We start from the raw sequence: 23,648 nt of genomic DNA, 5'->3' as shown, positions 1-23,648 counted from the left end.
GCGGAGTTTGCCATCCACCGTCACTGCAATTGCCCGGTAAAGCGTAGAAATGAAAGTTCGATGGGCGACGGCCGTTGGTTCGGTTTCCGCGATAAAGACAGAGACATGTTTCCGGAGCAGCGCGTAAAATGGCAAGGAATAAGGAGACGAGTGAGGCTTTTTCGAATAAAATTAGGATTATCGTTGGGGTAGTTCTCTATCGTGTTGAATTTGAGATGGGAATTTATGTTTCAGGGACTCTTGTATTACAGGTTTGAATTGTTTATCGAGAAGGTGTCTATGGAGTCTAAGGGTAAAGAATATTTTTCTGCTTCATGATCGATTACTTTGGTTGAATCATGTACATCGATGGGAATTATCGCGTTGTGAAACTAATTTAGAAATTTAACACGGTGTGATTAAATTATTGAATTGCTGAATACGTGTCTAAATATTGCGACTATCATGTCCATCATTTATAATGGAAATATAAAAGATCGTGGAACTGTTCTTGAAGCTACTATCGTTTCTTATTTTTAATTTTGTAATAACCACATGTACGGTATTTAGATCTAAGAGCTAAGAATATTACAGACGTGCGACACGTAGGAAAGTAAGAAATTAGCAAGATCTTCATATTATTAATGCATATCCTTCATCTCTTAGTTAGATTAATTTCTATTATGAATTTTTATTATGAATCTAAATAAGTAATTTAATCTATGGATCGAAATTACAAACGTTTAAGATATCTCGCAGAATATTTGTGTAATATTATTCTAGCAAAATAGAGAAGAATATTCTTATTTCTGTTGCATATCGATTAGAATAAATATGGGAAAGAGGCTGCATATATTAAAAGACTTATACCGTTCTAAAAACTTTATAGTAGACAATTTTTACAAACGTAGGTATTACAAGTATCATAGAACACCATTATTTTGCACCATTATTTCGACTCGAATAAATTAGATTCAATATATATACGACATATATAGACGAAATCTTTGTTAAAGAATCAAAGATGAAATTTGCCTTGAAAGAATAGCCATAACATTACTCGACACTTGTCAAATATATCAGGACCTATCTTCACCAACAATCTTCTTTCCCCTTCTTAATATCGTAGAAAATACCATGTTTCTCGTAAAACTGCTTTTCACAGAATTTAGATATTTGCAAGTGTGTTTCGTTTTCATTCTCACGTGCCCGCATGAAAAAACGCGCAAACTACGCAGACGCTAGCTGTTCGTAGTTGAAGTCTCTTGCGTTAATTTACGCGAACAGCAGTCACCGTCCTCGGCTGAATCGTCGTTAATCAGCGCGCATTTTTGCATGTCCTCGAATTTATTCGCGGACCTAGCCGCCTCGCTTAGAACGCCGCAAGAATTCGCAAGCGATGAAGCGAGCCGCTCGCTGACATTGTGGCCAATAATTATGACAAACTCCGTCCCGCTTATCAGCCCAAGATACTGTCTGTCAGCTGTACCGGTGCGGCGTGCCACGGTTAAACGGATTAAGGTTCACCATACATACGGCTTGGCTGGTTGACTTTTTTAAGACTCGCGACCTTTGCTTCTCGCGTTCGGCCCGGTTGCCCGTGTCCCGTCGCTGATTCTGAAATATGGCGATCCTTCCTTCTTCTGAGCTTTTCCCACCGTTAGGCGAGGCCAAGGAACGAGCGGACACCACGATCTTTTGCTAGAAGCTGAGTAACATTGTTACACGAACTGGGCTTGTAGTTGTTTGATTAAATGGATGCTTCGGTTATTTGGGAATTAATAGAAATTAATAAATACATTGAGATAGAATTTAAAACGACGGTTGTGAGAGGATTTTAAATACTTGAACAAAAATGTAAAGATCTATGATAATATGAATATTAGTTAGAACTCAGATTTCTCGACAAATGGTCTGCAATTAGAGATGAACTTTAATTTTTAATTCAATTTGCTTTCACTCTTTATACGCAATTTTCACGAAGATACGAAACAGTTGCTTAGATATATAAGGACTTTGTTTTTCGTTTTCATGGGGAAGATTCGTTATTTTTGAAATGCATGAAATGAGATGTTGCAGGAGAAATTGAAGGATTTCGGAAGGGATAAAGTAAATATTTTAAGGTAATATAGGGAAAGATAAATAAAAATATTTGCTTACGAGAGATCATAGCTGCTGAATGAAGTAATTAAATCGTTTAATTAAGTTTCGAGAATCTCGGCATTACAAAATATTCAGGCTTTCTTCCTACAGAACTTCTCTCTACATAAAAATTAGTGTCTCTTCTTTAAAGAAGTATTCGGTCAAAATAAAAAACAGAAAATCTGTAAACGATGAAGGAATACATAAGGTATCAAATTGCTCCACATCAACTATTTTTATACTAATAAATATTCAATGGAATATCAAGTTTCTTTTATAACTTTTCGTCATCCTTCTTATCAATAATCCATCGCATCTCTCCCATTGAAATAACATCTCCGTTGATTACAATCATCATGGAATCAGTCATTAACGAGTGCTCTGTCTGCTATACCTATTACAGAAGATGAAAGCACAAAGTATCAAGTTTAAACAAGCCTTCGATAATTAAATTTTCAATGACAAAAAGAGAAAGAGCAAGAAAGACCGATAGAATTCGTAGAATCGACGAAACATCGATTTGTCTCTGATCCAATTAAGGAAAGAAATCCGATGCATTATGGATGATTTGCAGTTACGCCGAGGTCAATTCTCGCTGACGACTGTCTACGAATCGTTAAAGTTTTATTGCATTCTTATTGCTGGCTAATTGAAGCTTCCCTTGGAATGTGTATGATCGCAAGATGGCAATCTGGTCGTTTATGAGCAGCACGTACTTGTCCATGTGCTAAGTCGAGAATTAATGTCGGCATTATCGTGGAAATGAAGACTTTGTACGAAGCTGCGCTTTAAAACTTTCATACATTCTATTCTTATCTTCTCCGCGGCGACTGTTTATGCCCTTTGCCATGAGTAATATTGCATTAGGCGATGGCATAACCGCGTTGTAAAAACTTGAACATAGTTCTTTGGCGTAATTCATCGCGGAAAGATCGTACTTAAGTCTGTACTATCGTGAAGATTAATAAGGTGAATTATCAGGCTAAATATGAATGAAAAACTTTAAGATCTTCTTCTCGTTATTTTCTTTATTACTTGCTCGTTATCTTGCCTCATTTTTATGTTAATAATCGCATAAAGTTATTTCCTGGCATAATAAGAAAAAGAGTTATTTTAAAATGGAAAGTTAGCTTCCTGAAAAATCTCTAATTAAAGCGTCGTTGATATCGATAAATTTGTACACATTATTTGTCGAATTTATATCTATTTCACCCTTGTGTCAGACTTCTTTTACCAGACAACTTACAGATTATTTCCACATTCTACGATCACTTACGATCCACCGTGTTTCCCAAACGCGTAACGAAATTGGAGGAAAATTCGGAAATGTACGTTTCCAATTCCACGTATAAAACGCGATTGAAATAGGGATGCTACTATTTCGTTAATTATCAGCCATTGCAAATTCTTCCTCGAACGAATCACAATACTCGATCAAAAAGTATCTGTTCCTCCAATTGGACGATTCACAGAACCATCGTATGTAATCGACGATTTCCACAAGAAATCGAACCAGGAAGTCTAAAAATAGAATAGAATTGCATTCGAAATCGTAAACGCAAAAAGAACGAAGAAGCGTGTGATACGGTTTCGACAAATCTCTACAAATCCTACGGTAGAAGATGCAAATGGAGGTAGTACAGGTGTTCGGACCCAGTTACGACAGGTATTCTGTTCCGTCCTGCTCCATATAGGACATAAATCGCCAGGACTTGACGTCGTCTTTGAAAGGGCGCCTTAAAATTTATCGCCCGATAAAGAAGATGGCGGTATTCTACGATGGAACGAGACCAGCCTCTGAAACGCCATTCTATACACGTATTTCACACAGTTACATAAAATCTGTAGCAGGTAGGCGCGAGTATGCGACTGGATCGATACCACGGCCGAAGGATCTCTTTACGACTCGCGCGCGATCGATCACTTTTCACCGTGAAGCGGAAATGAACGGGACACGCGATTGATCTTTCGCCAACAGCTTCGCTTTACGATTGTTCGTTCGGGTTTGAGGCAAACGACGATATTTGTCTTTCTGAATGGAATGGAAGTTGCGTTTGATTCTTCTTTCTGCGTGTTTCTCCGGCGTTAAAAGCACGGTTTGTTTCTTGCAGCTTTGAACAAAAAGAAAGGTAATCACATTTTAGACGATGATACGAACGATTGATTCAGCAGCCACGATGGTTACAAAATTGTTGATAAATCGCGTTGACGTAGATTGATTCTTCTAACACCATGGAGGGTGATTATTAACTTACCTGTCTAAGAAGAAATTAGGAGCTAGAGATATATAGATAGATCTAGATTGAAAGCTGTTGTTGATATTTGCGAGCAATCGGTAAAGAGATCGAAATCGAAGTACTTTTTGAAGTTAGACGAGCTGGTGTTTTCTTCCGTTTGATCTTGTGTCAATTTTCTGTTAGGGGATGCACGATGGATCCTTGTCGTAATTCTTGGATTAAAGCAAAACAAGGTAATTTCTTTGTAATAATTAGTCGGTAGTTATTTGTTTTATATTGGATCTTTGAAACATAAAACGTTTGTATCATGAATCAACCCTTACACTCAACTAAATATAATATAGCAATATAAAATATGTAATACAATAGCACATTAACTAAAAAATACCTGTCATTCTCAAATTGAACAATTACCTACGCCATTAGCAACTTCAACAAAACGACTGCAAAGATATCCATTGAACCTCATCGCCAGTCCAAAACGATTCACACGTACGATCAAGTAGCTAAATGAAGACCCAAAAGCTATAATTCTTCAACCCATCTCTACCTTCAAACAAATCAATCACCCCGTACTATTAATATCAGCAGCAAAACATTTCTCTTTCGACGCGACAAGAGAAGAACTCACGGTAGAAAATGAGGAGAGGAGTTCGATCAAGGTGCAGGCAACGCGATGATCTAAAGACCCTGAAATCACGAATTTATCAATCGTCATCTCCACCGGAAACAAAAAGAGGAGCAACGTGTCGATATTTGCCAGTCTCTACGAGCATACAGATATACAGGGTGTCCCGTACTTTTTCGATCAACCTGTAGAAATATAATCTGCAAACGAAAATAAGGGGAAATTTTCACACGGAACTTTCTTGTAAACGCTTTGTTACAAAGTAAATAAACATACAATAAACGACATTGAACATAGTGAGGAATATTTGTTCATAAGGATAAATTCACTGTTACGGAATATAGAAAATCATAATAGATAGAATACAAAAGTAACTACTCGGAAAGAATTTCTACAACGAATTGATAACCTAGTTACTGATATTTAATCAAATTCTCAAGAAATTCGGAACGTAACGAATTCCATGCTACATCGATGTCGACGTTGTAGCAACGTACCATGACAACATGCTACGCGATCACAGTCTAACCACCTAAGCAGTTATGGTTGCTTATAGCGTGCAGTACTGAAAACGAAGTAAAGTAGCTATAGTATAGTTAGGTTACTTATATATAGAAATAATGTAAAAACTATCGAGGCTGAATTCGATTTTCTTTTTACTTTCACTCGCAAATTATGCTCCTATCGTTTAGCCGAAAAAAAGAGGAAACATCCTGTATGTTATTTTGTTGCAAAAGGATGCAAGCGCATCATGTTGGACTACGCGCAGAGATTTGTGGTGGCCGACAACAAGTCGAAGACAAATGCATCGAGCAAACGAATAAAACGTTGCACGAACAAACGTGGCCAGGTGCATCGGTGGGTACGTGACGTAATTGGGTGAGCGAATAGATGAAAATCCTGATCATCGGTACGGAACCGAGCCAATGGCATGGGCCAGTAAACGGTAATAGGTGAGATAGTGGAGGCTTAATGATAGCTTCCTTAATAAGGCGACCTTAGAGAGGAGAAACGATGTTCGTGGCTATTGCAGGCCTCTCCTCTCGAGAGTCCCTCTCGAGATAATTATTATGAAATGCTACCTACTACGGGGCTACAATCAGACGAACGTGCTTCTGCTTATACACCTGGTTATTTATTTGTTTCTCTATTTAACCGGCACTGGAGGAACGGGAATTCGATTCAATTCACGAGGAAGTCGCTGCTCATGCTTAATACCGCCATCGTTTCCTGGCTAATGCTTTGCCCTTTGCTAATATCGTGGCGATTATGCGTGCTTAATCGATGCTTGCCGGCAAAGGAACGGAATTTTATTTGTCGCGTGTGTTTAGAAAAAATTTCACAAAATCCCGTTTCCTAACAATATATTATGAAATTTCAGCGATAGCGGATTTTGATGGAACGGACAAAATCGTAAGAAATGGAGGAATAATGATACTCATTTTTTAAATGTCGTATTACTATAATGTGTATTACTTTTTCATTGTTTAAATTGGACATAGATCGATGACCTCGTGTTGATAATAGAGAAAAGAATTTCCAAGTGAAATAGTAGGTGTAGTTCTTTCAATACAAATTTCTCTTACGTAATATTTATTATTTGATTAACTTTTAAGCTTCTAAGGAAAACTAATTATAACGCTAACAAAATATTGAAACATTTTAGAAGTTATCAACTGTATGCAGTTCATATATTTATTCTAGGTATTTAACCGACTGGAATGAAATCCTTTGCGATGCATAAAGAGTTTCAATCATTTTATCGCGCGAGAATACTCACGTCGGCCACCAAAATTGTTTTAAATAGTAATCGAACAGACGAAAGAAATAACGATGTTTGTAGATCCTTAAACATCTGCAAACGACGTTCAAGTATGAAGAGGTAAACGACCAACTATCTTATTATTAATTATTTCCAATAACATACGTCTCTATGTTGAAATAAGTAATTGTGACAACCAGTTGGAGAATTACGCTAGTGCAACGTTGATTCGTAATGAAGCTTAATTATTATCTGAAAAGGAAGTTGGCCACGTTTAATTGCCATATCGCATATAGCTCCGTATATGTCATAAAGGAACATCGGCACAGTAATTGCATTCTTCAATAATGATAATAATTTCCGATTCCTTGCATTTACGAGTGGATACGGATAGAAAATATGCACTTTCAATACGGGCGGAAGTCACTAGGAGAAATTATGAAAAAAATTTCCACGTTATTTACCGCTATCAAATTGCTATAAACTCATATCTACAAATTTTCTCCACGCCAGATAATAAAATAATTTCCAACCTTCAAATAATTTTAAACCGTACTAGGCTATACAATATCCGAATTATAGGATTTATTAGAATTAAAAGAAATTAAAGATCTTCAATAATTGATGCTAACACAAGAATATAGAAAATAAATAAGACGTCAAGAATAAGTAAAAAGGTTTAAAATATTTCTTTATCAGTATTTGCAAAGATAAGAACTTTTATAGAAATTCGTAGTCTAGTTACATTGGCTGCAAAAAGTAGACCAATGGCACATACTGTTATCAGCCAATAAAGTGTCTTTTTCGCCGTATTTGGCATTTTCACCTTTACAGTATCTTTGTGGTCGTATGAAAGTATCGGATAATATGAAATTTAATATACTTGGACTTAATTAATTAGTATGTAAATGCTACAATAAATATACTGGCGTACTTTTATAGCCACTCTGTAATATTTAATAGATGAAACAAACCTCTGCTTGGGTTCTGTTTCTTCGCTTCTGTGTTCGTAAACAGGTGAGTTTGTACAAACGTCCACAGTCTTACAATAACTTGAGTTAGAAAACTGAGTGAAAAGAAGCTTAAGATCCTTAACGTGGAACGATCAATGTACCATAAACACCATTAACTCTCAGATTGTTCGTTCGCTCTTAAACCCACCAGATAACTCAGCAGACAACGCACACGCGTTACTAAGGCTCTCGCTAAGACGTGTATCATCGTTTAGAATTTCAATTCGCGTTTACGTGGGCTGGCATGTGTTGAAGCTTTCCACGGGGAATTCGATTCGGCGTGGTCTGCAGTCGGAGTTATGCGTTTCATTATCATAGCGCGGCGTAATGCGTGTAAAAGAGGCGAGCACCGAGCGGATACTTAGTCGAGGCCGTGGCGCCAGTGGCACGCGTGAATTCCACAGGAACCGTACGAGCTGATAAGCCGTAGCTTTATCGGAATTACGGAGGGAAACGTACACAAGAAGTAAATTGCCGGCGACTGGTTTATTGCGTCCGACCTTTTCAATGCGGACCTACACGAGGGAGTTGCATGAAGGAATAAAGATCGTCGGACTATGAATAGGCGAGCATTTCGAGCGCAGTTTACGAGTCAACTTCTTCCTTTGTCAACCTGCGTTCGCTTTCGTATCGTGCTCGCGACGAAATGGACCTATCCTCGATTTATTCTAGCAACTAGGCTTTAATAAACATGGATGTGCTATAAGGAGATAAAATTTCTTCAGTTTTATAGTCCCCGTATACGCTGTTAACGTTACGTGTGATACGAGCTTGTTACCAGAGTGAAGAAAATTCTTCACATTGTTAAAAGGGAACCTTTAAACCGTTGTGCTGTGACATAAACACAGCGGCTTATGGAAGCTATATAACGAAGAATGTGGAAATTGTTTTATTGTTGGTATTCGTAGCCTGCGAACATTGAGCAGTTTACTGCTACATATAATGTGACGTTATCAATCTCAGTCAGTATAGTCGATAGAACCAATATATCGTGGTAAGGTTGTAAATCGAAGCTTTAAAAGTAGAGTTATTTATCGATGTAGGTCTATCAACAGCTGTATAGAGTCCTTTGAATCCCACGCTGCAAAAATCTGTCATTAGAATTGTATTTTATTAAATATGTTTGGTATTAAATACATGTCGCTTCTTTGTTAAACGTTTGGATTAATAAAAATTAATCTGCAGTTGTTAATTAATCTAGATCGTCTAAAATGTTTCAAATAACCTGTTCCTAATACTCAAAATATAACTCCTTCACCCACTATATATCTTCTATCAATTATCTGCTGATTAACTAGTATTTTCCATTAGCATGTACATCTGATTTACATACGATTTAAACCCATCGAAGATTGTATTCAATACTTAACATATCTCGTTAGACAATACTCCCTTATAAACAAATAAATTATCGACAAATCACATTAGCAAACAGATAGAAATTCTACCGCCTTCGTACTCCTCTATAGATAACAATAAAATATCTATTGCTTGTATCGTTTGAGAAAAAATCAACGTTTTTTTTCATGCACGCTATTGATCCCACAAGAAAGAGCATAGCGCGCCGTTGCGTTGAATAAAAGCGGCATTCGAAGAGGTACAAAAGCAAGAGTCTCGATAGCAATACCAGAAACCAAAATAAACATCACGTTTTAGCCGCACCGATCTCGGTTACTTGACGCGAAATCGAAATCCTTTTAATGATACTGGCTACCGGGCGCTAGAATTGTAATTCCAACCAAGTGGCTCTATAGATAACAGCCTTATCGAACTTGTTGCATATAGAAGTAGCGAGAAATAATCTGGATGCGGCGGTACCGCCACCACCGGAACTTCCATTGTCCATATAGAATCTGTGCGTTGAACTCTTTAAGAAAGCAAAGAAAAATGGTGCTCTTAGTAAGACGCGAAATACCACACGGAGCGGTGGCTTATCTGCCACGTCGATCGTCGTTATCCGCACAAAAGGAAGCTGTGCGCGATCGGAAACGTACGACTCGCTTTGGTTCGCGAGTGCTGGCTATCGCCAGAGAGCCTCGAACTAGCCACGAGAACTATGGCCGGAGAAGCATACTACCACTGACCATTCCGGCTGGCCGGAAGAGGAAAAAACGCCGGCTCGTAGCCCGGCGTCGCATAATGCGATGGCACACGTGTGCAGAGTGCTTAGGTGCACGCGCGTGCTACGTACGTGTGGGTTCACGCGTACGGAAGCACGCCTCTAGCCGTGCTAAATGAGGGCGAAGCTAATTAGATGGTCCCGCCGGTCGATCCCTTTTCCGTCGCACAATGCGATATAATAATTCGTTCCTCTTTAATTGGCACGGACCAGCATCGGTATTCCGGCCGAAGAAATCGTAAAGAAAACCATGTGCATCGCCGCGGGAACAGGAGCGGATTTACATGCGAGGAAACCAGCGGGACGCTCAGGATAAACCACGGTTTTATTGTTCCGTGATTGGAATTAGTGGTATTAAAGTAAGCTAGGAGTTTGCGTTTTTAAAGCTACGGTCGTGCTTCCAAGCTTCACGCTCTAAGGATTAGAGTTATTAAGGCTCGAGAGTTTAACGTGTTATTTATTGCTACTGATGCATACTGTGCGTCCATTCAATTATCGTACACCGTTTCTAAATAGTAGCGCTAAATACCATGTGTTGAGTTTTTCAGTTTGCGTGTTTCGATAGACTGATATACAGACACAAGTGAAGTAGTAAAATAGCGTGTTAAAATAGACATTATTTGGAATAAATATCTTTCTGATGAAAACAAGCGTAACTAGCGGGTAGCCATATTTTAGTATGTATGAATGCACTAAGTTCGAAGATTCGAGATATATATTTTTATTCGCGCATACGGTAGTTGCAAGTGAGAAGCGATTTGAACGTGACGATTTAATTGTACATAAGGAGGAATTATTATTCTTATGGTGAATATTACACAGATATAAACTTAACTGGAAATCGTAGAGATAAATGCACGCATCAAGTGAACAATCAACTTTGAAACCTAAATTAGTAGTTTAATCGCAAAGAAAGAAATAAGAGACTAATCCAGTTTATATATTCCAACCATGTTATCCTTCGTAGAATTCGCAGGATTATTCTTAATTTTCTCAGATAAATCTCAAGAATTTCCTTTAATGTAACCCTCATACTCCAGCTCCATCAGTCAGCCATTTTCATTCGTGCATACGCTCTTCAAATCCTGTAGACAATCTTCTTCCCCATTACCTTACCCTCCGATCAGCCTAACCGTAATCTTAAACCAAGAAACTGGATCTCGAAAGCAAAGCCAACGCCGCTATCCACTATACCGAAACAGGTTCGTTGTTTCTCAGCAACGTAAAGGTTCAGGTTTGAGCTCGACAAAATGGCCTCTATGTACGAAATTGTAGTATAAGCTAATTAAATGGATCGATATATTGTCCATCCATCTAGGATATCGTGTACGCGTGCGCGTTGGTCCTCAGGAAAAAGAAAAGTAGTTGGAAATAGTCGCTATCTTAACCGATTCGCTGTTTACGAGACTAAGCACGGAGGGTTTATTTAATCGACGATTCTCGAAGATTTTGCAGGAATAAATTGGGGGAGCATCGCGTCCATTTAATTGAACTCGATAGTCTTAATGCGCGACGGAACCGGTACGGAACGTGTAAGCGTCTCGATGGCATCGAGCTCGCTCGATGTTCCGTACGCACGGTCGCCTGAATTTATTGCAATCGTTACGTGGGAATAATATAGCCTAGAAAAATCTGTAAGCGGCAATACAGGATGAGCGATAACGATAACGGCCGGGTTATTATATCGGTCGAAAGTTGCGCAGCAAACTGGTCTTCCAGCGAACGTAGTATTATGGGCCGGAGCATTGAAACATGCTGCGGAATGAATATTTATCGGTAAATTGTAGGTACACTTGTACAGGGAGAAGAGCATGTTTGGATACAAAGGAGACGCGGGGAAGGAACAAAGTGCGTTGTTAGTTGCTCGACGAGGTTGTCTTTTTGAAGAATTCCGCGAAGAATGCGAGCGTTCCATCCCTTGGGGTGTAGATTTAAAATTATGCATTTAGTTGAGACAGTTTATCGTGCTCCTGTAGGCTGTATGATAATTTTATTTCATTTCAGGCCTCCGAAGGGTCTATAAATTAATACTTTCCGTTGCGACCAGTCGTTTATAGAAAATTTTATAATTGATAAAAGATACTTATATTCTGTCGTACGTGCGTTTATGTAAAATAAGGATACACGCGGTCTTATGGCGTGAGATAACGCTGTTAATAGAGTCACGCTTAGAAAAATGTATTAGGTTGTTTGAGAAGTTTCTTTCGTTTTATGGGGAAATAATAGACGCACAACATTTTTTGTTTTATATTATTTTGTCGAATTACGTACGATCCATTTTGTTCTGTTGAAATAAACACCGCGACATTTCACATACTTGGTTTCACGTTTGTATAAAGGTGCACCGTTGTAAAAAACACGTATGCAAAAGAAAGATACTTTTCGGACAACCTAATATACATAATCTATTCGGTATATTGAAAAGCGATTCGCCACTCAGGAGTTTTATTTTTCCGCATATATAATGATATGCAGGAATGTTGTGTAGTTATAACTTATAACATACTTAAGTTTTCTATTTTCATGACCGTAAGCAATATATGAACGTATTCTTGATATCGTGGAAAAAATTCAAGTTGCTGTTTCATCGAGATACTTAAAAACTTACACAATCACCATTACCGGTAATGCCATACTCTTCCAAATATTTCGTATATGTCGTGAAATAGAAAATTAATCGAAAATACAATTCTACCCTTCGAATTAAATTAAAAGACTTCCAGCTACACGTACCGCGCCTATTGTTTTTAAACAAAAATACTAGAGTCGAAAATTGTCGACGTCTAAAAAGGAATAAAAGCAAACTTTTTACCTTTGTGTTAACGACATAACTTAAATCTTTTTCACAAACTCCATCTTAAACGGAGACGAGCAAATCTTAATCTATCTTAGAGCATGTTCAACAAAAAAGCTATCTACGATGGTGAAGAACTTGGGTTAATCTCAATTTTTTACTACCTGAACAAAAATGAGAATGCAAGTGCGAGAAGCATCGTGGCGCAGAAAGATCGCAATCTTGATAAGAAGCGACGCATAGACTCGTTCGGAGAAGAAAGAGAACGCGAACACACGAGAACACGAGGCGGGATAATTAAATTAAACTTCACCGAAGCGAGCAGGTTATCTTCTTATTGGCGTTGAACTTCCTTTGCAGTAACGCGGATCCAGACTGGAAAGCCATCAACATTATAATCCGACCTGATGCGTAGCAAATAAATCACTTCGAGCACGAAAATCCCTCGAGATTATAATCCCCATTACGATTTTTAATGAAACGCTGTATTTGTGCGTCTTTCCCTTGCCATTTAACAAAAAAAAGAGAACAAGAAGAGAAAAAGAAAAATACCAACGTGACGTGAATCAAATAAATTTCGAAATGGAAAATCGTCCAAGATTATAATTTCCTTTCCACCTTTTGGAAAAACGTAAGATTTATCGTTCTCTTCTCGTTTAATAGAAAAGAAAGAAAAAAGAAAAAATCGTAAATGAAAAAGGAAGGAGAAGAAATAAGGAAGGTAGGAACGATGCAAGCAATTCGAACGAGGAGCATCACGCAATGGTAGAAACAGAAAAAGATAAGATTTTCACGACAGCCGTTTTACCACACGCACATGGCTTACATGAACGGGATTCTGGATTCGAGTAAATCGCGGGATGCTCCCGGTTTAATAGGAACCGATGGTCGTAATACCTGTGGGTACCGGCGCTGAGTACCAGACAGGTACCGCGGGCCACGCGGCCCATTAAGTACGCGCTCGTGTAGTCGCACGTGCACTCGACAAGGAGCGGGGCCACTTAAGCCGCCTGTGAGTAAGTACGTAAAAGTGCAGGAAACGCTGGCTCGTGATGTTGTACCAAGACTCGAAGAATCTTGGCCCTGCTCGGAGAACCAGCTGTCCACGTTCTCGAATCTTTCAGCATCAAAATACGATACGGAAAAAGTATCGTCGTTGACTGACAGAAATGCCTTTCAATCGTCGATCAAAATTGTCGAATTTTTAACCATCGAATGAAACGGAACGTTCGGTGAAAATACGATGGCTTGATATTGCCAGAAGACCATTCAGGTTGCGCGTTAAGGTTAGTTGGGAATATTTGCTCGTTATTGGCCTTCTCATTTTTCTCTTTCGTAGAATTCGAAATAGCAAAAGAGAGGTTGATTGGCAATGTAATAGTCAAATATTGGCAGAAATTCATTCGGCTTGTGTGTCAGGGCTAGCTAGAGATATTTGCTCGTTATTAGCCTTTCCAGCTTTCTCTTTCGTGCGATTCGAAACGATAGAAGGAATTATACGTCTATAAATATGTTTTAATGGTCGGTCGAAATTATCGAATTATTAACCTCGAAACACAAGGAAGGTCCGTTGAGAATGCAATAATCGAACACTGCCAGAAGTCCGCTCAGCTTGCGTGTTAGGGTTAGGTAGAAATATTTGCTTGTTATTGGCCTTCATAGTTTTCTCTTTCGTGGAATTCGAAATGGTAGAAGAGACTGGAAGTGGCTGGCGAGTGAGACGAAGCGTGTTGCAGGTCGTTCGTGCCTTGGAGCTTGCTGGTTGCTGGAAATCGGCCGGGAATCGCGTGTTCGTGGCTAGGCAACCTCGCCAGGTGACGTGCAGTTATCGTAGATCGCGGAAAGATTTCCAGTAGTCGCGATATAATTACGACTGCATACTGGGCGCGAACGATTCGCGTGCACTCATTAACATCGCGTAACCGTCGTGTAGGAATAGGCGCGGTCAACCATTACAACGATGATTTAAAGTAATTCGCGCGGAAGAAACGCGGAGAATGTACCGGCATTTCGTGTCAAGTCGCGGTTAGTCGCGAGAGAAAGAGGCGTTCTCTTCGGTGGAACGCGAGATCGACTGGGTGGTTTCGATCGGTTGCTGGGAATATCGGTCACTGATTTGAGATTTACATTTAACATTTATTTATAAAACTTTCATCTTTAATAATTTAATGCTTAGGCGGTAAATGTTAGGGTCGAGTATATGTACTTAGGTATCATGAATTGATTGGAAATATAGAATTCATTCTCTGCATATAATAATTCTACTTATTGAAGAATGTAAGTACTTTACGTTTCAAATAATTTCAACCGTTAAATAAGAATTATTTAAATAGAGAATTATTATTTATTTATACAATGTATGTTGTAAAATAGCGTTACTATCTTAAGGGAGCAATTTATGTATATGTGTTAAGCTCAGCTGAATATACAAAAATGTACTCTTAAGCCGTTTTTTTTAAGCTTCTAGGAAAAATTGTAAAGTTATAGATATAATTTGTAATCTTGTGAGATCTTCTGAACAATTTCACTATTTCGTAGTAACGCGAAGTAACTAGATTGAAAAATATTGTTGTGTTTACCAGCAGCGCATTTATAAATATTTCTTTCAACAACAACGTAGAAACGCAATATATCAAAAGGACAGAAATACCTTTTCGTAAACTTGTTCCCAAGATAACGGCGGTCATGTCTCAAATATTTTCGAGATATTTAAAAATTTTCGTAACATGCTTAATATTGACACACGCGTGTTACATATTCATTTTAAGTGTACATTTTAAATTGACTCGCGATAATATCTCCCGAAATCCATCTTGCAAAACTGTACACGCACGCCAGACGATTGATGTATTACTGAAAGGCGACATCATCATTAGCATTTGACTCGATAATATTTCTTATAATTGCCATTACTATCGGACCGTTTTATATCATTATCCGACCGGATCACCGAAGAGAGATACATGAAATTATGGCAAACCTCGCTGATCCAGCTGTTTCAGGATTGAACAACTTCCAAGCTAAACCTGAGAAAGTTGATCAATTAAGCTTAGTTGGCGTTCGTCAAGAGCACTTTCCCGAATCGAAGTTTTGCAACAGTTTCACCAGCAATAATCTAATTTTAACTATTACGATTAAGATTGTCTATTATGGAATATATGAATTATATTCATTCGTATACCATAAATTCTTCTGCAAACTTATATTGGAAAATAAAAGTTAAATTATCTTTATTACGAGATATAAATGTATCTCAAATACATTTGGACTTTAATTTTTAGTCTGCAATTAAACGATGTTTACGTTCAAAAGAGCATAAATCAAAGATTAATATGCGACTCTTTAACGCAGTTATGGTACGCGAAACACAAATTATCAAGATGTATGTATCTCGAATAATTCGCCACTGAATTATTTATACAGACACAAATGTAACCACCGACACGGTACGCGTAATCTCCGTGTTTTCAAACCTACTGTTCAAATATTCTCGCATATTCTCCTAATATCTCTACTAATTTAAATGTTTTTCTAACGTTCAGTCATCGAATAGAATACATGCATAGAATACAAAATAAACATTTTCAGAAGTTTCCCCAATAATTGATACAAATTCAATCATTTTTCTACCTTCGGCCAGTCTCGTCAGTAAAATAAAAAACAACAAGATGAAACACTTGCGATTAATCGTTATGAAAATCTAACAGACGTTTCAACAAACTCTAACAACAATATGGCTAGCGACTTAAACGAACGAAACTGTCAGTGACGATAAATCGTAATTAGTACGTGCCGTATTTTTGTTTGTTTGCAGGAAATTTAAAAGTGACAAATTGCAGAGAATGCGCGTGATATACAAAAATGTATAAAATATCCTAAAATATAGTAGTTTCAATAACAACCGAGGTTCTATCCGTTTAATCATATTCTGAAAAATATGAATTCGCATGAAAGCCGGCAGTCTGGTAATTACCAACTGTCAGGATCGCTATATCTGTATTAAGCGAATATTCCCTTCAATTTGAAATGCGAATGCTCGCCAGGGAAGCAAAGGAGCGTACGCACGTATTTCACCTGCCATCTTTACGCCGCACGATCCTACCACGGACACGCGTACCATTTGGAAGACGCGCAGTCGCGGCAAGACAGCGAGACAGTCGAGCTGACAGGTAGGCAGATTTAAGGTTCTTCGTTGGACGAGAAGCTCGCGTGTCACGCCGCGAAGTCGTCTCGTAGGAGTCTGGACGGAACTCGAGAATACACTCGCTCGCCACGGAACGAAACAGGCCAAAGAGGAGATACTGGTAATTAGGAGGTAATTAATCGCGTAATTAATGGACCGTTACACGCATGGCGACACTCGGGAATCGCGTACCACCCTACGCTTAGGTATCGAGTGTCGATTCCACCGGCGAATGCTCGAAGCGGATACATCGTGGAATAGTACACGTGCATGCGGATGTTGAGAAAAAATGGGAAACATACGGGGGCGGAGGAGTTATTCGTTGCTGAAGACCCTGGATCGAATGTCTGATTTCTTAGCGGAGAGAATTGTTGTTTTCGAAGCCTGCGTTGAAGTATGTTGTCTTTGAAGGCTGAATTATGCGGAAGTAATGCGTGTTGGGAGTCTCAAATGTCGTAATGATTGAGCGTGAAATAGGTGAAATGGTTGCTGAAACATCAAATAGCCAGAAGGTTCACGCATTTTGGAAATTCAGAATTATGAAACTATGCATTGAACGATGATACTGATCGACGAATTAATTCATCGATGCAATGCGACTTACGTACCTATGTCAGATTAAAATAACTCAGGTGATCCAGTCTGTAAGAAATTATATTAATTTTGAATGATTCTACGAGTGGTATAGAAATGTTTAAATTTCTGAAATAAATAAATACACGAATGCGTACAAGATTATCACAGATACTTAATAAAGTGGATAGAAATATAAAATACATATAAATAGAATATAAGCCTTTTATTTAGATACTAAATAATTTTTCACGTGACAAATTAATCTATAAGACTCAATGATATTTGTCACAATTTTTTATATAATTGTTGCTATTAACTCGTCACACCGACATTCTCTTATCTAATGTTTTTCGATAAATTATCAATCTTCCGTTCAGTTCTGAGAAATGCAAAATTTTAACTAATATGTAAGACTTGTATACTGCACGCAACATTCCATGAAGTTTCGTTATTAACTTCTATAGTCTTATCACATTGCAATTTGCTCGATTTTTCTCGATAAATTAGCAGCGATTCATTTAGTTCTGTAAAATTAAAAATTTCCTCAGATAGGAAAAGCAAAAAGTTTCCTTAAATAAGCGCTATCGACTTTCTCTATCGTGGTATATAAAAATTCTCGTAATTAACCAATTTTCCCACATTTTATATCAGAGCTATATATCTCGTTTCGCAGAATCAAAAATTCCATCAAATAATTATATATTCCATGTTATTCACACTGTCAACTTTCATTATCTTATCAGACGAAAAATTTCCTAATGAAACAATTTTTTCTCCATACGTTATCAGTCTCGCATCCAATTACGTAGAACTATGATGCATTTCCTCGAGGATCGTGCGCTAGGTGAAAATCTGTCGTTTCGATAACAAGTAGAATAAGAGATCGGACAAGCGGAAAAAGGAAGAGAGGGGCGATATCTGCTAGCGACGACAGTCTCGTTCCCAGGTACCGATCGAGTGGAAGATTTACGCGCGTACCTTCCCCGGATCGTCGCGGCTGATCGATAGATCGTGACGGCGTTCTTGCGTCCTCCGCTTCGCTTAGTTGCCAGGCTGCGTGGGCCTCGACTGCACACCATCACGCATAAACACGTGCGCCTCTTTTCCTAACTTATGCTTTATCGTGCTGGCTGACTGTTGGCTATCAGGATACGTATCACTGTACGTACACGCGTATTTTATACGCGGACGTGTGTTTTCCCAGCTTGGGCGCACGCCTGCTTACAGATAACCAAAAGATACACGAACGTGTGTTAATTTCACTGGACACAGATTTGTCTTGCGTTTTCGATAACGCTAGATTATCTGTTGTGGTAGACGAGGTGTTGTATCGCGAGTTAGATGTGCAGAGTTTACGTTAATGAATTTTTAGTGGACGAATAGAGCGGATTGCAAACTCTGAAAACTGTAGTTTCTTCTCGTTTTGTTTTCAAAATGAGGAATTATTTTGTTGTAATTTTACCTTTCACCACTCATGAAATGGAAATTTTACTCGGCGTGGTTTAAAATCTTTTAAGTATTAAAATATTTCCGTAACATAAATGTTGATATCGTTTCAGCCTTTCTTGGAATATTTATAACGTATAAACAGTTTTCCTTATTTTTGACACGTGCACGCTACGTAGCAACGTAATATAATATATTATCTCCATCGCATGTTATGCATTTATTTAAAATACAGGACTTGAAAGCCGAAATTCAACTAAAATACAGATACTTCCGCCAGTAACTTGGAAATATCTTATTCAGTCCAGTTACGCAAAGTAAATCAGAGAAATGTAAACGCGCCACGTAACTACTGAATAGCGTATTTGTGGCAAGGAACCAGCATAATCCAGCGAACAAGAACGACTAGAATCATGAGCAGGGAGAATCGAATTATTCCAGTAAGTAAAGAAACAAGATTTTTCTCTATTTAACCCGAGCACGGTGCATTATCTAAGCTTCATACCCGGTTCTGTCCAATCGTTTGCATTAGTATCCCTTTCGCCCTTTAATGTCGTTCCGCCTTCTTCCGTCATAAACAGACGTTGCTTTGTATTATCATAAATTTCTCCCTAACGAGGAGCTCAATCGTAGCCTGAAACGGTCGGAAACGACGATCCAACAGTCTCCTCGAAACTAAACGCTGATTCGATGAACGACGATCTGCCTTCTCGTTTAAATATCGCGATCGCCGAAGAGAAAGGTATTTACAAGTGTTTCGTATAGCGTTCTAATGGAATCGTTTTTGGTTTATTGATAGTAATTGACGGGTTGAATTGTTAGGTTGATTTATAGGTGGACTCGGGCTATTTCGTTTCGACATAGATTTATTTAATTGCGTTACATATCAGGATGAAAGATGGCTAATGTTGTCAAGATAAGTTAATGCGCGTAAACTCGTACGAGCTAAAAATCTTGTGGAAGATTAATTGCTTATATAGATGTTCGTGGTAATGCGATCAAAATATTAATTTCCTATATTTATTGTATAAGTTTTAGTTTTGGTTTATGAAAACATAGGTTTCATATCGTACGACGATTGGACTAGATTTTTAGTAAAATATATTTTTGAGATCGAGAAAGATTCGCGAAATATTCACGGAAGTGCGATCATCCGGTGAAATTAATTTTCCTCGGCAGGTTGCAACTTCTGTAATACAAACTTCGCAACATTTGATAACCAAATACGATTAGTTAAGTTACGTGTGTAATTCTAAGAAAATGTTTTAAGAGCTATCAACGATCCTTCAACGACTAACGCAAACAACTTCACCGAACAAGTTTCTCGATTCGCTCGGCAATTAAACGCCGAGTCACGCATCATCACTCATCAAAATGGTTCAAGAAAGAATCGTTGAACGATCCGTCATAAAATCGTTTTCCGATCGAATGTGTTATTAATTATCCGTTGAAACGAGCAAACCTGGTGGCCGGATAATGGTAGAAAAGGGGAAAAGAGAAGAAAGATAGGATGATCGAAGGAACGCGGCTCGATTTTTGGTACGACAGCCGCTTAAATAATTTCCGGCTAGCATGTTGGTACTAGAGGTGGATACAGCGCTCGTGGAGCAGCAGCTAATGATGATCGATGATGTTCTCACTAGAACATAGCCGCGCTCCGCCTAGACGAGACGCGAACGAGGCTGAGAGCTCGCCGGAACACGGCACTACTCGGAAGAAATGCTTTATTGAATTGTCGAAGACAAGCACCGATGCCAGACATCTGCTCGTTCGAGCCGACAGAAGACGTATGTGTGTCGTCAAAGCGGTAAAATCATCGATCCGTGATTTCTTCGGGTTCCTCCTTTTGTTAGCCGGCTGATTAATCGAAGATGTATTTAAATGAAAGACATCAGTGCCGCTTAGACCGTGCACGTTACGTTACTCGCCCCGTTCTCTCCTTTTTCTTCTGCCTTCGCCTGCATGCTGTTTCTTCGGATTTCGCTGATGATGTTTGAATAGGCTTGGAATGCGTCGATCGACTATTTCCTTTCGCCTGGTCAAAAAAAGGGAAGAAATCGTAGTCGTAAATTGATCTCGTAGATCGAACGCTTTCCTTTAAGAGCGAAGTCGCGATTGAAACTTCGTGATGAAGACAGCTAGACTCGCTAACGTTAAATGAGTACTCAGGGACGTGGTTTTCTTTAAACTGGTTGCCATAACTTCGAGCGTAAAAAGTTCGCTGTACTTGAAAGATATGGTGTCTATTAAGCTCGTTTGGTTTTTCTTTCGGCAAAGAATTATTATCGACGTCAGTGTTTTTCGTGCTTGTAATGTTGGTTGTTTTAGAGATTAGTTAGTTAGAAAAAGATACAGATATGGTCATAGATCGTTTGAGATTCGTAATTATATTTCTTTATACACTCAAAGCCATCGTTCGAACTTTAAACAACGTTTTATTAGAATTCGGATAGATTTATATTTTAAAGAATTCGTTATTTTCCCAACGAGAATCAAATTTTCAACGAACGAATGGATTTTCATGGATTTTATACTTTAGTGCTTTATACGTATCATTCACGTCGAAATGGAATCTCAGGTATTACAAGACGATGTTAACATTCGAAAACAATGTAATTACATGGAAATAAAGTTTCATCGTATGTATATGATGGCAGTTCATTTCGCCTTCTTAGACTAATTCGTATTGTTGCGCTTACGAAACCATTCATAGGCTGTGTTTTATACGTACGAATGAAACGGTAGTGGAAACAAAAACGATGTGAATCAAACGAATACTATTTGGTTTTTTAGAATAATAATTGTCGCTTATAGTTATACATCGGTACCGTTATACGCATTTATATTTTATCGATCGCGAAAGATATTTCTACTTAATATATTTGTACGTACTATTTGCTCAGTTTTTAAGTATTCAGAATAAGAATTGCGTTAGAAAAACCGCGATAACGTAATTGAAGACCTGAAAAATTAAGTACCGATGCTATCGTAAAACGTTTGATTAATCGATCCCGGACATCCCACGGACTGTTCACGATACGGTCGAGATTTTACGATCGAGACAGGACGAAGTGGCAATATTCATAGTGCAGCTAAATAAATAACACTTGTGTACATTACGGAGTTTAGTCTTATTACGGGTTGGATGCATTTTAATATACGCCGCTATGCCGGATCCAGTGAACTTCCGCGGTGCCGATATTCCGAGATACTCTTCGATAGTTCTACATACCGGCTTTCTGAAATTAATTGCAAACAGTTCCGTGCTGTTTGCGCCGCGTAGATTAGCATGTACTTCTGTGTATCGATTTCAAATACGGGGTGTGCAAGAAAGCAGCCATTAATTCTACCGCGATAACATGGCGGGTTAAATTTTAAATTGCCGGTTCGCGTATGAACGGCGCACGAATGAATCACTAGCCTGGCGATTAAAACCGAAGCGAGACCGTTTAGACCGAGCATCCGTGTCAGTCGGTGGATTACCGACTTCCTTAGAAAGTAGAAGAAAACGTTGATAACACCGTGCGATACGAATCTTGATCAGCGATATCCACTGGGTGATCTTTGTGGAAATTCTCGGCCCGATCACCAGAATTGCTTCGTTGTTCTCGGTTTTTGGAAAGCACTATTCTTTTATAAAAATGAGGTACTAAGTGAGGACGAAAAATGTTAGGAAGTCATATCCAGCGTTAGTTTCATTTTTACGATACGCCGCTTTATCAGCTAGTTCTTCTGTATTTTACGTTCTTCTGTTAATGGATCTGTGTTTTAAAGAAAATGTAGAAAATTTTAGTTACAATCTTACAAATTTTTAATACGAAGCGTCGTACCGATTAAACGTTAAAAGATAGACGAGAGTGTTATGAACACCTCGTCAGTGTTTCGCCTGTATTTTCTTTCACCAATCCTATTATTGGCTCAAAATGGATGATGCAGATATCATTTGCTCGGCTTCAATAAATTGTTGACAATGAAGCTTCTTGTCTAAATCACTATATTTTTGTTAACTCGTATATTTTATGAAACACACAGGGACATTCAGATTTTTGTTCAATAGCGTATAGAATTATTAAATTTCATAATTCCGAATAATTATAAAATGTTGTTACACCTAAAATTGATAATACTCGAGAAAGTAAAATTACATGTATCATTTTCTGAGAATTCTCTGAGCTCTGGCTTATACTCTTTCGGATCACCCTGTATAGAATATGCACGCTTCAGGTAGCCAATGGCTTCGAACATTTAACTATAATTCCTATGATAATCTCGGCTATTATCGGGGCTCGTTTGAGTACTTTTTGCTCGACACGGGCTAGCCATATTCGCGTTACCCATGTGATGGCCTATCTCCGCCTCTCAGTCTCGCGAAAAAAGACAAGGACAAATCGCAGAAAAAATTCCATAATCGCTCCATAATTTTTCACCGGCGACAGCGGTTTAAGGTCTGCACCGTCCACTGACTCACCTCGATTATGCCCGCCGATTCTGCTGCCCGCCAGGCCAATTTCACGTATCTGAAACAAAAACAGAACGAATGTCAACGACTGCCGACTACTGTCAACGGTGCAAGGATAACGCGTCACTTGAGACTACATACGGTCCAGCGTAAGGTGCAATTAGCTCCGATCGTTGACATTTAAATACGCGAGGAAGTCTCAAGGAATCGTTCGAATGGTATTTTATTTTTATTTCTACGCTACACAGTTTAGGTACACGATATCGCTGATATTGTTGATATTTTTATTGCCGCATTATTGCGTTATTTC

The 23,648-nt window shown here is 38.5% G+C and overlaps 1 protein-coding gene and 1 long non-coding RNA gene across 3 annotated transcripts in view; one reads left to right on the top strand and one right to left on the bottom strand.

Annotated features, from left to right (window-relative positions):
- LOC126920897 (protein cortex-like) overlaps nucleotides 1-23,648 on the top strand; it is a 250,975-nt gene that overhangs the window by 89,448 nt on the left and 137,879 nt on the right. The gene's annotated exons all lie outside the window — the stretch shown is intronic.
- Nucleotides 1-23,648, bottom strand: part of LOC126920935 (uncharacterized) — a 216,223-nt gene that overhangs the window by 78,377 nt on the left and 114,198 nt on the right. Inside the window, exon 3 of one of the 2 annotated variants that reach the window (XR_007712150.1) lies at nucleotides 23,348-23,396. This is a non-coding gene — a long non-coding RNA (uncharacterized LOC126920935). Of the gene's footprint in view, nucleotides 1-803; nucleotides 23,397-23,648 lie in introns of those variants that run through there. The other variant, XR_007712149.1, reaches the window with a different exon arrangement.

Source organism: Bombus affinis, chromosome 1 (genome assembly GCF_024516045.1).
Source record: "Bombus affinis isolate iyBomAffi1 chromosome 1, iyBomAffi1.2, whole genome shotgun sequence".
Lineage (NCBI taxonomy): Eukaryota > Metazoa > Arthropoda > Insecta > Hymenoptera > Apidae > Bombus > Bombus affinis.
The sequence above is the reverse complement of the archived record's forward strand: the minus strand, read 5'-3'. Positions and strand labels throughout refer to the sequence as shown.